This window comes from Chinchilla lanigera, unplaced genomic scaffold (assembly GCF_000276665.1).
Source record: "Chinchilla lanigera isolate Chin_1 unplaced genomic scaffold, ChiLan1.0 scaffold00034, whole genome shotgun sequence".
Classification (NCBI taxonomy): Eukaryota; Metazoa; Chordata; class Mammalia; order Rodentia; family Chinchillidae; genus Chinchilla; species Chinchilla lanigera.
In genome coordinates, this window is record NW_004955435.1 from 2,394,615 (window position 1) to 2,408,797 (window position 14,183).

The 14,183-nt window shown below is 40.0% G+C and overlaps 1 protein-coding gene across 1 annotated transcript in view; it reads right to left on the reverse strand.

The window, feature by feature from the left end:
- Dpyd (dihydropyrimidine dehydrogenase) overlaps positions 1-14,183 on the reverse strand; it is a gene marked incomplete at its 5' end in the record, with an annotated part of 793,723 nt that overhangs the window by 387,430 nt on the left and 392,110 nt on the right. The window lies entirely within an intron of this gene.

Genomic DNA, 14,183 nt, shown 5'->3' on the forward strand with positions numbered 1-14,183 from the left:
GGGTTATATAAGAATTCATGGTTTTTTCTGGCATACAATCTAGTGACAAGAATAAAAACTTTTACTGATATGGCCATTTACATGTTACAATGATTTCCACTCCTTTTATTTTTAGAAAAATTCAACCTGAGCACCGGCAGAATACTGTAAGAAAGGAAATACATAGATAGTCTTATTTTCTAAATGAACACAGTGAAGTTTAGAGCAGTTGCTGAAGGGTACATTGCTTAGAAACGAGGTCACCCTCAACAATTTCTTCAAATCAAAGAGACCATTATAACACTTCAATGGCTCCTACAAAATTTACTGTGAAGACAACAATTTGAAATCTAAGAGTTAAATTTATCTCTCTAGCCACCTACCTACAAGTAGGCCTTGTCTTTTCACTTTATGATACAATCACATTTCTCTTTGCAGTAATCAGGATATTTCAAAATGCAATGCCAGCGCCTGCTTGTTCTCTCTTTTAGACCCCTAGGGGGCCAATGCCTGTCTTATGCCAAGCATTACAGAAGAGCCAGAGTAGTCTCTCCTTACCCACAGTTTCAACTTCTATGATTTCATGTTTAGTCATAGTTCAAAAAGTTACATGGATAGTTCTAAAAATACAGAACTGGAAGTTTCATGTGTCTGTCGCTCTAAGCAGTGTGATGAAATTTCTTGCCAACCTGCTTCGTTGCACTTAGTACGTGAATCTCCGCTTTGTCCAGCACGTTCGTACTGTACACGCTGCCCCTGCCTTGGTCACTCAGTAGCCACTTCTGTTACGGTCCCGAATGCCATAGCGTTTCTGTGCTTGTGTTCGAGTGATATCGAGGCAGTAACCTAACCGATGCCGTAACACGTATGTCACTTACCTCTCTTTATTTCACCATGCAGGCATTATGCCATCTCACATGGTCAAAAGAAGGGAGCGGCAGGTTACAGAAAGATACTCCCAGAGGGACAGAGACGGCATTCGCAGCCCTGTATCACAGTGCATTGCTAAAATTGTTCTGTTCTTATTAGTTATTGTTATAAATATGTTGCCATGACTAATTTATAAATTAAGCTCTATCGTAGGAATACGTATGGCACAAAACAGCATATTCAGGGTTTGCTACTAAAGTTTCAGGCACTCACTGGAGGTTTTAGAACACAGCCCCTAGAGATTATTACATCCTTATGGGAAAGGCGCAAAATTCCACCTGCATGGAGCAAGGGCTGCAGCTGCCGTGCTGTGCCAGCCGTCCTGCACGTTTGCAGCTCCTCTTCCCCGCTCGGGCGATGACTGAGCAGCAGGGATACAAAGCAGGCCCCACCTCGGGGACTCGGGGGCTGCTCAGTGGCTTTGCCAGTGACCTCAGACTGTGAGGCGTTCCTGAATACTTTGCTTCAAATCCTCTTCCTTGCTTCTTCGCTCGGGGACAAGATTGCGCGCTAGCTTATGGCTACCCTAACCTTCCTCCACATCTCCTCCCAGGGGTACTATACCTAATAAAATTCATGCATATTTAATTCCATTTTGACAAATGCTTTCGGGAGAGCTAGACTAAACCTTGCTGCCATATTATTTAAAAAATTACATGCAAAATGATACAGAGCTTTACTAAACAAAATGGCAGGAATTCGACAATGGTTATTATATTGCATATTGTTGTCTTCAAATTAGTTGTTCAGATTACATGATATGTTATATTTTTCCTTTATAATACAGAAAAAAGAAGAAAGAATTTCAGTACAAAAAATACACGCCATTCACACAAGTCTAGGAAAAACATCTCAGCGTAAGAGATTTATGACATGTAAGTATTTTAAGAATGTGTTTTCATGTCATTATGTTGTGCATAATTAAAATTTGACATGGATATTGAAAATATTAAAACGTACATTTTGGTTGAAATCTTCAGAAATATTGAAATAAGTTACAAAAATATATTTCTCTGTGCAGAAATAGGTAGCTGACAAAACTTAGCCCAGGGAACTCCTCTGTGCTTCACTTTAATAAAGACGCCAAAGTTAGGGTACATGTGATTAATGCAATGATTCCTTTGAGGGTGCTGATGACGTGTTCTGGGGCTTGCTGCTGCCTCAAGCCCCAAGGCGGGGGTTAGAGTCCCTTTCGAACCGTCTGCACGACAGCCCTGCTGCCTTTTCCTCTCCCTTTTGAAACAGTGGTGCACACACTGCCCTGCTCTGCTTCACACATCTAAAAGGTGAGGTCCACGTTGGTTAGTGAAGAAAGATCAGCTAAAAGAGATGCGCCCGTCCCCGGGCGGCCGAGCGGTTAAGGCACTGGACGGAAGCCCCGGTAGACAGAAGAGACGTGCCTTTATGGTGGGCACCCTGCGTTTCAGGATTTGTTAGGACAAAGGACATGCAAGACTCTTCTGTAGGGCCAATGAAAGGCTCATTAAAGTAAGTTGATGCGAGTTCATCTTAGACCGTATTACACAGGGAAAGGCAAACAGCTCTCAGCAGAGAAAAGCTAAAGCACACAGTAGTCTCATGAGCCGTTTAAGCAAGCTGTGACCAAGATTCTGAAACACCAGAGGGGAGTTCCAAAGTGATAGGGAGGATTTGTAAAGAATGCTCAAGTTTCTATCAGAAAATAGCTTATTTTTTAAAAAGCATGTCTCCTGAAGAATATTAGAGATGCACAAAATTACATTCACCTGTGAATGCTGACCGGCTTCTCTTGGTAGTAGTATTTGTCAGCTTACTAGTTATCACACCGTTGAACGGTACGTTACACGCTCCAATCACACTGTCCTGTTAGGCAGAGCAGAGGGGTTGTCAATGCAGGTAGCTATGGACCCCTTCACGTGCAGGGCCTGAAGGTCACAGGTCCCCACCTACATTCAGGCAAGGCAAAACGCCTCACAGTCAGGCAAAAAAGGGAAAACTTCTAAAGAATCCACACCAGCTGATGTCAATTCAGCAAAATTCTATAAAAGTTCAGTATACGGAAAGAAAGACATGAGTGTAGCCACAAAATACGGCTTCCTAAACGAAGTTTTAGCCTCTGAATTCCTGTTGCCTTTGTCAGCATTCAGGAGTCCTGTGTCTTGTGTGTACACTGTGTACTTCAGGATTAGGGTTCAAGTTTTTCAGAGTGAAGACTATACACATACATGTATGTATCATATCAGTATCATCGGGTTAGCAAAAAATGTCCTCCTCTGAATGAAGAATGCTAAAACTAAAACGTAGATGATCCCTGCAAAAACATAACCCTGAAGCCGGTTCTCTCAGAAAAGAGCTCTTGTGGGGAGAGCAGTAAAAATTGCTGTTAAAAATAGTGAACGAGAGTTACACCACAATCAGCAGTGAGTCCCACACCGAAGTCGCCAGAGTCTCCACCGACAGCCTGGTCATGTTCCCACCATCTACACCACCGCGTCCGCACTCCTAGTCCGGTGGCCTTTCCCGATTTTTCCGTAACACTTACCCATTAGGGAGATACTATGCTAACATTTAAATATGTGTGACCCTCTCATGACTGGGGATGTTCACACTCAGACAGGGGTCATATGTGAAATTGGTTTTGTTTTAAAAAATAAAGGAAAATACGGCTTCCTAAACGAAGTTTTAGCCTCTGAATTCCTGTTGCCTTTGTCAGCATTCAGGAGTCCTGTGTCTTGTGTGTACACTGTGTACTTCAGGATTAAAGTTCAAGTTTTTCAGAGTGAAGACTATACACATACATGTGCACACACGCATATCAGAAGCCAGTGCCTAACAGAAGTTTCATTAAATGAGAATGAAAAGGTACATGGGGCATTAGGACAAGATGCCAAGTTACCTTGAGTCTAACTCTTATACCTAAAAATGACAGAGAAAATACAAAGGTAAAGAAAACATGATGAATGCAATCCAAGTTAACTTCAGCCAAAGACTGTCTCTTCTAAATACCCAGAATATGCAGGTTTGTAACCGGTTAAATTTAAAGTCTACAAAAGAATAATGTGAAAGAAGGCAACAGCGACGTTCGTTTCTCAAGCAGCAAAACCATACTGTAAAGAAATTTCCATCAGCCATAATTAGGAGAATTTTCCATTAACCTTAACACTAATTGCTGCTTTAAAAGAAAGCTTGGGAGGGACAGAGGGAGAAAAGAAGGGAACAGAAGGGAAGGGAAGGAGGGGAGGGAAGGGAGAAGAGTGAAGGCAGGGGAAAGGAGGAAAGAAAGAGCAAGAGAGAAACTTAACAGATGAAAGGCATTTTCCGTTACAAGGCAGGTTCACACACCAACTAATCAGAACTGTAGGCTTCAATTTATATTACTAAAAAGTCTATTTGACTCTCACCTCATCCATTCTACCAAAATGATTAAGTAATTAACAAGTGTGAAATCGCAGCCTGAATCGGAAAAGAGGTGAAGATGTAAGGGTACCAAAAAATGATTCGTCTGCTTCACAGGCACTGAGCCCAAATTTGAAATAAAATGCAAAATATGATTTGGAACAATGTAAGTAACCTTAACAGTGTGCATGGTAAAAATATCATCCCGGCTGCAATTAAAAGCTTTTCTACCTAATATTAGAAGTGTATTCATTAACTTGAGTTTGAAAACATCTTGATTTACATTTTCTATTTAACAAACTAAGTCTGGCAAACATGGCAAGCCAGTCAACAGATTAATTGAGAACTTTGAGGCAAGACAACAACGTATTTATTAGATTCTAACTTGGAAGGTCTGGCTTCCATGTTGAATGTGTACACACAAGTGAATGAGTGTGCAAGCATGCACATACATCCACTTTTTTGGGAGAGATTCAGGTTATGGTACCCAGAACCTGGTATGTGGTTGTGAACATACAGATGAAATCTCTCATAGTACGAATACATAGGAACTGCAGCTTCTTAGTACATTTATTCATTATGAGAATGTGTCAATTTTATGACTTTCAAAAAATAAATCTAAATAATAATTAACCTAGCCAGGTGACAAACCATTAGTACAGCACCTATTTTGGTTTTAAGCCTTGAAAATTAGTTTATATGGAATTTGTTTAGTTAATGTACAAGCATACATCAGGAGAACAATATTACACAATAAATAGAAATTAATTATGTATAAAACTGGAAGCTGGAATGACAGCACTGGAAGTAATACGTTGGACCATTGCACAAATATTGACTAACAGAATTTCATGATATAGCACTCTAGAAATTTTTAATAATAACAAAGTGAATTAATAAATGTGAATTAATCTTTTAAAAATACAGACCACTGTTTCTACTAGGACCTTCCGTAACAAGTTACTGAAGTTAATGTGATGTTCTGTATTGTAATACAGAGAAAATTAGCCAGGCCTTAAAATATTATATATCATTGTAAAGAAATTTCCAGCTTTAAAATGTCATTTCTGGCACCCATAGTTCTGAAAATGTTATTCCTCACTCTTGTCTGGCTGGGAGGTGCTAGCAATTTGTGCAGCTTGTACAAATGCAGGCACAACCTCCTCTCATTTCAGATACTGTGGATCGAAACAAGTTTCTTGAAATCCACATGGGAGAAGAGACACCCTGTGTGGTACGAAGTCTGCGACCCTTATTATGGGAAGGAGATCGGGACTCCTTAGAAAGGAAAGAGAAAAGGCTTATGGGTAGGACATGCCAGCTGTCCCCAAGGAACTGAGGCGCCGTCACACAGCGTTGTGGTTCAAATTACAATGCTGTAATTATTCACTCACCTAACAAGTATGTAGTGCGTCCTTCCTACCTACTTATCTGGCAGTTTTCTTTCTGGCAGTGGGCATGCCAACTGAACAAGAGAGACGATATCCTTCTTACAGAGTCTGTTTCAAGCGGCTAGAACAAAAAATTAAGTAAGAAAATAAATGATCAAGAGCATGTTACTCTTATAGTGATAAGTGAAATTTAGAGAACAAAACAACCAATGTAGCACAGAGAGCCCGAGGTTTGAATGGTTGGCAAGGCTTCTCTGAGGACGGAACCACTGATCTGAGAATTAAGTGCAAAGCAGAGCCAATCACATGAAGATCCACAGGCCGAGCATTGCAGACACAGTAAACACCAAGCACCACAGCAGGGCAACTCTTAGACGGGGTACAAAGTGCCGTCTCGGGATCAGAAAGAGGGCCGGTGTGGCCGGAGAAAAGTGACACAGGGAAAACGGTAGCGAACGACCGAATTCTCAGGTGGTTTCAAGTTAAAATGCTCAGCCCCTCGCTCCCTTTCTCTTTCTCTCTGTCTTTCTGAAATTTCTACATGGTTGGCATTTCTCAATAGAAATACAAGCGTCCGGGGCTGGGGATTTAGCTCAGTGGCAAAGCGCCTGCCTGGCAAGCGCAGGGTCGTGAGTTCGGTTCCCGGTACCGGAGAAAAACCAAAAAAAAAAAAAAAAAAAAAGAAAGAAAGAAATACAAGCGTCCAAAGGCGCCACTCTGCTAGCCACAGGAAAGCCCTACGTGCCTGTTCCAGTTGAGTCTGAGGTCTCCAGCACACTTGCGAACTGCCTTCACTTTAGACCTGAAGTAATGAGTTTCTGAAAGAATGAAGTATTACAACTGGGATTTGTATCAAAGATCTTGGTTCAAACTCCTGTGCGGTAGGTTTGAGTCTTCTGATGGGAAGGGCCATTTCCATGCTCTTTCATTCGGATCCTGCCTTGTGACTTGCTCTGCAAACAGAATACAATGAAAATCATACGGCACAACTACAGAGCCTCAGCCCCGAAAGGGCTGCAAGTTCTTCTCTTGCCGTTTTGGAGCTGGTCCTCCTACACTGAGAACAAGCTCTGCGCAGTCCTTTGAAGATAAACCATACGGAAATAGAAGTCTAGCAATAACAGCTGAGGACCCAGGCATGTGAACTAAGCCGTCAGGGACAGCCACCAGCCCACTACCAAGAGGACTGTCAGGACAATTAGCCCTGACATGAGTGAGAGCCTGCCAGCCCAGCTGAGCCAGGCCACACGGCCAAATTAGAGAGAGGCACAGATGACTCTTGGCCTTCTGCACCACTAAGTTACGGAGTGATTCTATACGAAGCAATAGACAAATTATATGGGAATCAGTTACATTCACCAGCATAACAAATTCTAAAATGGGTGGCACTGGATTTGAGATTGCGAGGCAGGCAGAGGGCTGAAAAACCAAGTGTGGACTGTCAGTAAAGACTTGAAGAACGTACAGGGAACAGCTAGTAGTGGCTAAGGTGCTGTGCAAATAAATTCACTGAGGACTGGGAAAGAACAGACCACATTATGTGGTGACAGAAAAACTGGGAAGAAGGTTGGCTGGTGATAATTTAGAATACAGAAAATGCATTTGTAGATCTGACTAAGGAATCTCTAGACAGAATCAAAAGCATCAGCTCAGTGTTTCTACCCAAGTATGATAAGGTGTAAGGGGAGAAGGGCTAAAGAAGAACATATTTAATTTGCTAAGCAAAACTTCTGGCAAATCAAAGGAGCTCAGACCTCATGGGGTTAGAAAACAAAGCTATTCTTCAGAATGAGTGCCTCCTAGATAGAAAAAGATTCTCAAAGACCACGTGAAGAATGCTACAGAAAGATAATTTGTTAAGACTTCCAAAAAATTTAAGGCAGACCTTAGTAAAATCTCCAAAGACAGCAGGGATTCAAAGATTCAAAGAACGGTGTGTCAGAGTGGCAAGGCATATGCTACCTAAGGTGGAAAGAAGTCTGTTCCATAAAGAACTACGAGTGCAGCGTGATGTCAGCCCTTAGCAGATTTAAAACAAATGAGGGGAGTCTTATTACGATATCACCATGAGCTGGAATGAAAATGTACAATTCCAAGTAAAGGGAGAATAGGGACCCTGAATTTTCTGTGCATAGGAACGTATGAGAAACCTACTCAGCCTCCTACATGGAACACCACTGGCCACGTAGGGGTCAGTGACTGGGGGATAACTCAGAATGAATAGCCCAGAGGGCAGAGGCGGCAGCAGGTCAGAGCAATGCCTAAAGGAACCACTATCAAGAAACACAGGATCCTCAACAAGAATCATCCCCCATTCTTGGGGATGGAAGCTCTGAAAATATGTGCCAAGCTGAATTCAAAATGCTATGGACAAGTGATTGCTCTGCGTTCTCCGCTTCCTATTTGTGATGAAAACGTGCAGGGTGGGGCTCTTTACTTTGTTATCGCCCATTTATCTTTGTTAATTACATCTGTATCTGTGTGTTAGTACGTGTCTGCAGCAGTAGTAATCACACTCACCGCGGGGAGTCTGTGCGCGTACCCCACAGCTCTCATCTCTTTTGTCCCCTTGCGCTCCCCTCCCTCAGACACGTTTGTGACACACAGCAATTAGACTGACCTGGGGTTTGACAATATCCGCACGAGATTCTGATCGCATTCTCTCCCTCCCGCCTCCTTCTCCAGACCACCTTTTGATAACATTACTTTTATACTGGTTATAGTGGGGAAATCTGTCTTCCCACTTCGAAGAACGCTGGGGAAAGAGAAGCTAGGCCGCTGCACTCAGCCAGCTGCACTGAGACCTAAGGTACTATAAGATCGTGGGTACCAAAACTGAGGCCATGACTGGACGCCACTGTCAGAGTCTCCGACAGGAGTGGGGGCACTTTGCACACGGAGGGGCGTGCACTACTATCACGAGATGGCAGGTGAGAGCCATTTGCAAAAGTGGCCAAACTCTGAACTCGTATCACTTTATGATACAATTTCGCAAGTCTTCTCACCGTTAACGAGGAGAAATATTTACCCATTTCTTTAACGTGAGCCAACCTCGACACTCGCTTTCATCAGGGGAATACGGGGAGTGCGACTGGAGGTGCTTCGGGGTGAGGGCTGACCGGGCCTTTCAGCTTCCACTCTTCTCCGCAAAGACTGCCACGCCACTATCAAGCTCCAACTGCCCTGCCTTACATCCAGGTCCCATACGATGAGAGAGATTACGAAGAGACAAAACGTAAGGCTGAGTCCCGTCAGCAATTACAATAATCCCCCCTGAGTCTTTACACTTATTAGTGAGAACTTCTTGCCAGTCTGCAGGTATCCACCAAGCTGCAAACGGACGATGATCTCCACAGACATAATTATTGGGGCGCAGAAGAGCTGTCCATAAGAGCTCAACCTAAACTGCCAAGGAGCGTGATCACCAGCACACAGACACATACATAACTTTTGCATGAAACCCCGGGCAATTTAACGATCTCAGATTATTACTTCATCTGATTAAAAAAAACCTGTCTATCCTCTAGGGATATTATGAGGATTATGTCATAAAACTTAGGAAAAACATTTAGCCTGGATATTCTAAGAACTGCACAGACTGTCATGAACAAAGAGCATAACACTAGCAGCAAAAAGCAGCAATAACCTACAGTACCCAACAACATCTCCAAGATACTGATTTCGAACTGGTTTTGGGAGAGTAGCGTCTCTCTGGCCAAAGTTCTCCACACATCATCTTCCTCTCAGCATCTGTTAGTCTTTCTCCGAAGTATTTATTTACTTCACCAAACACACACTGCATTTAAAAATCAACAATTCATTTGTACTGACAATTTACACTAATTTATCCCATGCCGTTGCAGAGGGCAAAACTATACATAAAACATGGATAAAGTTATGAGAAAGCTGCCTTGGATAAAAAACAGATACATCTCTAAAATACACCTTTCCATCGATACAGCAGGCTGCATGGCTTTGAGGGTCTAGCACATCCCTTGCATTCAAGAAGAGGTTACACAGCAGGGCCAGATGATCTCTAAGTCCGCTCCTGACATTATCTGATCCTTACTGTTTTCTCAATCACTGTCCGAATTTTAAATGGTTATCTGATACCTCAGTCTTAAGATGTAATCTATGCATGCAGAAATTCCACTGACATTTTCACTTTTAGACAGATATAGATGCAATACACAAAGCAACACAGGATATGGAAAATTTTAAATTGGCCTGTTCTCCTTTGATTGAGATCAATACTCAGAACAGTCAATTGTTTTATGTGATAACTATCTGTTCATAAGACTGGAAAAATAACTCAATAGGCTGGTGCCAAAAATGTATTTATTCACTTAGCCAATGAATATTTATCAAATATTTATCAAATCCTTCCCATGAATTAAGCATTGTGCTATGTGGTATAAGGCTGTATTTTACACAAAGAGCTATAATCAATACTTTGACTCCAAAGAAATAATGAAGAACCTTAAACATACTTGGGTTTCTGGTTTTCAGTATTTTGTACTGAGGGAGACCCATTATACATGTACCTAATCACCAGATTTGTTACAACAAAATATATTCATTCAAGGTAATTTCTTTTTAAAAACCAATCACACATTACATACACACATACTACATAGCTCTCTCTGACAGTACAAAATTTATGGAGATGATTAATAAAAACAAAATGTTTTTATCTATCCTATCAATATAATGTGAACACAGGTCAAGGGGTCATTTCATGTGATATCCAAACCATTTCTGATATTCCCAGTCAAACGGAGCACTTCTCTGTTTTGTCATGATAATTTAGCTTTAATCAAGCCTGACAGGCTGATTTCTCTCTCGTTTTTTATGTTTAAACTTGAACCCAATATATATTTATATAGAAAAATCATTTTGTAGTTTTGTTTTAAATATTATTTTATCACTCCTATAAAATATAAACAGAATCTCGAGAAAAACAGGCTGATTATCTTAGGACAGTCTTAGACTGATTTGTAAAGGAAGAATATAGTTAATAAAAACCTTTGATGTTATTTAACACAAAAGCAAACACAGATCTTTTCATATTTGACATTAAAAATCTGATTATTTGCCTCCCTAAAGAAAGCACCTACAGCTTTTATACAGACTACACAGTAAAGAATAATAATATTTCTGTTTACTGAGATATCAACTGGCATTTCACTGTAAGTCAATGGTCTATCGTTGCTACAGCGTATTAGACCTCAATCTGGCATCTACAAATGTCAAGAGTATAAAAAAAAAATAGGATGAAAATCAAAAGCATGTTCTGAACTGCCCCAAAAAAATAAAAAAAGGGAAACAAAGTTCACCTAAACGAATTTGCTGCAGAAATCGGTGCAATATTCAGCTGTCAATCTAGAAAAACAAGGGAGTCACGCTGTCAGTAGGACAGGATAATAAAATTTCCAGCAGATGTTCAGGCAGGGCTCTAATTTTTACTGAACTCCCTTGGTAAGCATTTAATTTCTTTATCATATGCAGGCTCGGCAAATTGCACTTCATCAAAACTGTATTGTGAAAGATTAATATTTCATATGATAACAAAACTCCATAGACTAACCTTTGTCATATTAAAATCATCCAAATTTCAAATGTCAAGATTCTAAATTTTAATACATTTTAAATAGATTCTTGAATTGGCATAATAAATTATAACAAGGCTAATCTCAGTTGCTATGTTATAATGTCACACAAATGTATAGTACATATAATATTTTAATAGATGCCTTTGGTGAAAGGCTGTGGGAAAAACATGCATCAAATGTTGCATTCAGCAGTTCACCAATGAGAAAGCACAGAAGTTCTTAAAATGAAAATATATATTCAAAACAGGTTTAATCACTAATTAGGGACAAAATAAGAGAACCAAACAGAGTTCTCTATGAGGCAAATGGACTGTTCTATAAACTCATATCAGGAAGTAATCATTTTTGAAAATGGTTTTATAAATGTAAGGTGGCATGATTATTTCTGTTATTACAATCTGCACAAATGTGTTTCCTAAAATAGTTTTTGAACACTATTTTTTGAATGCTATTTTTGTACCCACTATCAAAATAGGAATTTTGAGAAGGTCCCTTCTTAATCACAAACTTTTTAATTGACAGATTAAATTGAGATTTGAGGTTTAGAAAGAATTTAGCAAAAAAACCCAATAGTTAGCCTCCACATTTGTTTGGCTTTTTTTTTGTTGTTTGCTGGTTTGTTTTTGTTTTTCTTCCAGTACCAGGAATCGAACTCACGACCTGGCGCTTGCCAGGCAGGCACTTTGCCGCTGAGCTAAATCCCCAGCCCCTACACATTTGTTTGTGCTGGTGATCCTGTTAAGGGACCTGCTGCAAGGCTACTGAAAAACTCAGGATCACAAGTCGATGCATGTCATCAGTACGGGGAAGACATGTTTCTGATTAATCAGACTTCAGTTTTTTAAAAGCAAGAAAACAGCCAATTCAAAGCAAATACTTTTTTCTCACCGTAATTCTTCACTTCTTCCTGATTAACCAGCTTTTTCTGTTTACATATATGTATTTAAAGTAGCACAACTAATATAATCATTAAATGCTATTTGAGACTGTTTTCGACAACAGATTAAACATTTGATTACAGCTTCCTACGGATTCTTAGAGGATGAATTGAAACAAAGACAAATATACTATTAATATTCTGCAAGACTGTAAACAATTGATTCATGGTATTCTAAACCTGAGTCGAGTCTACTCTATTCTTTTTTACACTTTAATGGAACTTTTCCTAAATACCTGATTTATTTGGAAAAGGAACCCCTCTTCTGATATTGAAATGTAAAAATCTTTAAGAAATATTTTTCCTGCATTGACTTGACTTTTCTAACTTTTAAGCATTCTCTAGATTTTCTTGATCACAGTTAGGTATAGCCTCTTGTAAAGCTGCCAGAATAAGACAGCTATAATATTTCAGCCATAATAATGCCAGCTATTGATCCCAGTAAGAGAAAAAAGAGGGAGAGAAAGTGCTTAATGGGGCATGTTTGTTCTCTATTATTTTCTTTGCCTAAGGATAAGGCTGATTTAAATAATGATATCTTTTCTTAGTCATAGATTCACACATTCTTATACATTAATTATTGCTAACTACCAGCTAGTGCTGAATACAGCGAGAAGTTTAACATCTACAATTTTATCAATAAATGGCCTAAAAAATACTGAACTCATCTGCTATTTTCTAATTTAAGACAATAAGTACAAGGATGACACCTTCTATTGCATAAATCATTCTACTTTGAAAACACGCATTTATATGATTTATGTACCTTAAAGAATTAATTTCAACTTTAATGTGCAGTACAATTCCTTCTAAGTATGTCCACTTCCGGTATGAGTACAAAGTCATAATGCAACATGAAACTCAGGATATATGTTTCGGGGGAAATGCATTTGTGAAAGACTTTCAAAACTTCATCAAGGAAAAAAAAAACCCAAAACTTCATCAAGAAACTTCTTTCCAACATCAATAGATTATAATGACAGATTTTTCCTTACGGGAATTAAATCTCAGGAATTTTTGCAAACTAAATCCACTGTCTGTATAACTTTGGTTTGAGGTACATACACATCTTCATTTAAACATTTCCCAAATCATCAAATAATTAGTAGTATCAAAAGAAAAATTCAAAAATAAATCAAGCACATGATCCAGGAATCCCAATACTGGACACATAGCCTAAGGAACAAAACCAGTATGTCAGAAAGGCATCCGCACTCCTACGCCCCGTCAGCACTACCGGTCACAGTGCAGAAACAGAAATGCCTAAGTGCTGGCGTCCGTCCATAATGGGCAGATAAAGAAAAGGTGGTGAGTATCTCGCGCACACACACACATGTGATGGAATAATATTCAGCATGGAAATGTGAAAACCTGTCACTTGTGACAATGAGGATGGAAGCAGAGATCATTAATATTAGGGGAAGTAAGTCAGGCACAGAAGGACAAGTGCTCACACGATCTCACGCGCTGGGAAAGCTGGGAACACTGATCTCAGAGCCCGAGAGCAGAAGGGTGGCTACAGAGGCTGGGGAGAGGAAGTGGAGGGAGCAGCAGGGAACGGCGATCGATGTCTACTCAGGTACAACTGGAGAGAGGGAGCTTGGTGCCCTATTACCCAACGGGGTGACTATAAAAATAATCTGCTCAGTTTCCAAAAAACGAGAAGAAAGGATTATGAAAGTTACCAGAAAGAAATGATAAATCTGAGGAGATAAATACATTTCAACTGATTTAAGTATCACTCTACGTACACATGTATGAAAACATCGTATGGTATCCTAAGAAAATATCCAACTCGTGTCAACTAAGAACAAATCTAATAAAAAGCCAGGAGCTTGCCAGGGATATAGCTCAGTGGCAGAGAGCCTGCCTGGCAAGCGCAAGGTCCTGAGTTTGATCCCTGGTTAAAAAAAAAGAAAGAAAGGCCAAGAGTTTGTAATTACTAAATGAAGTATCATC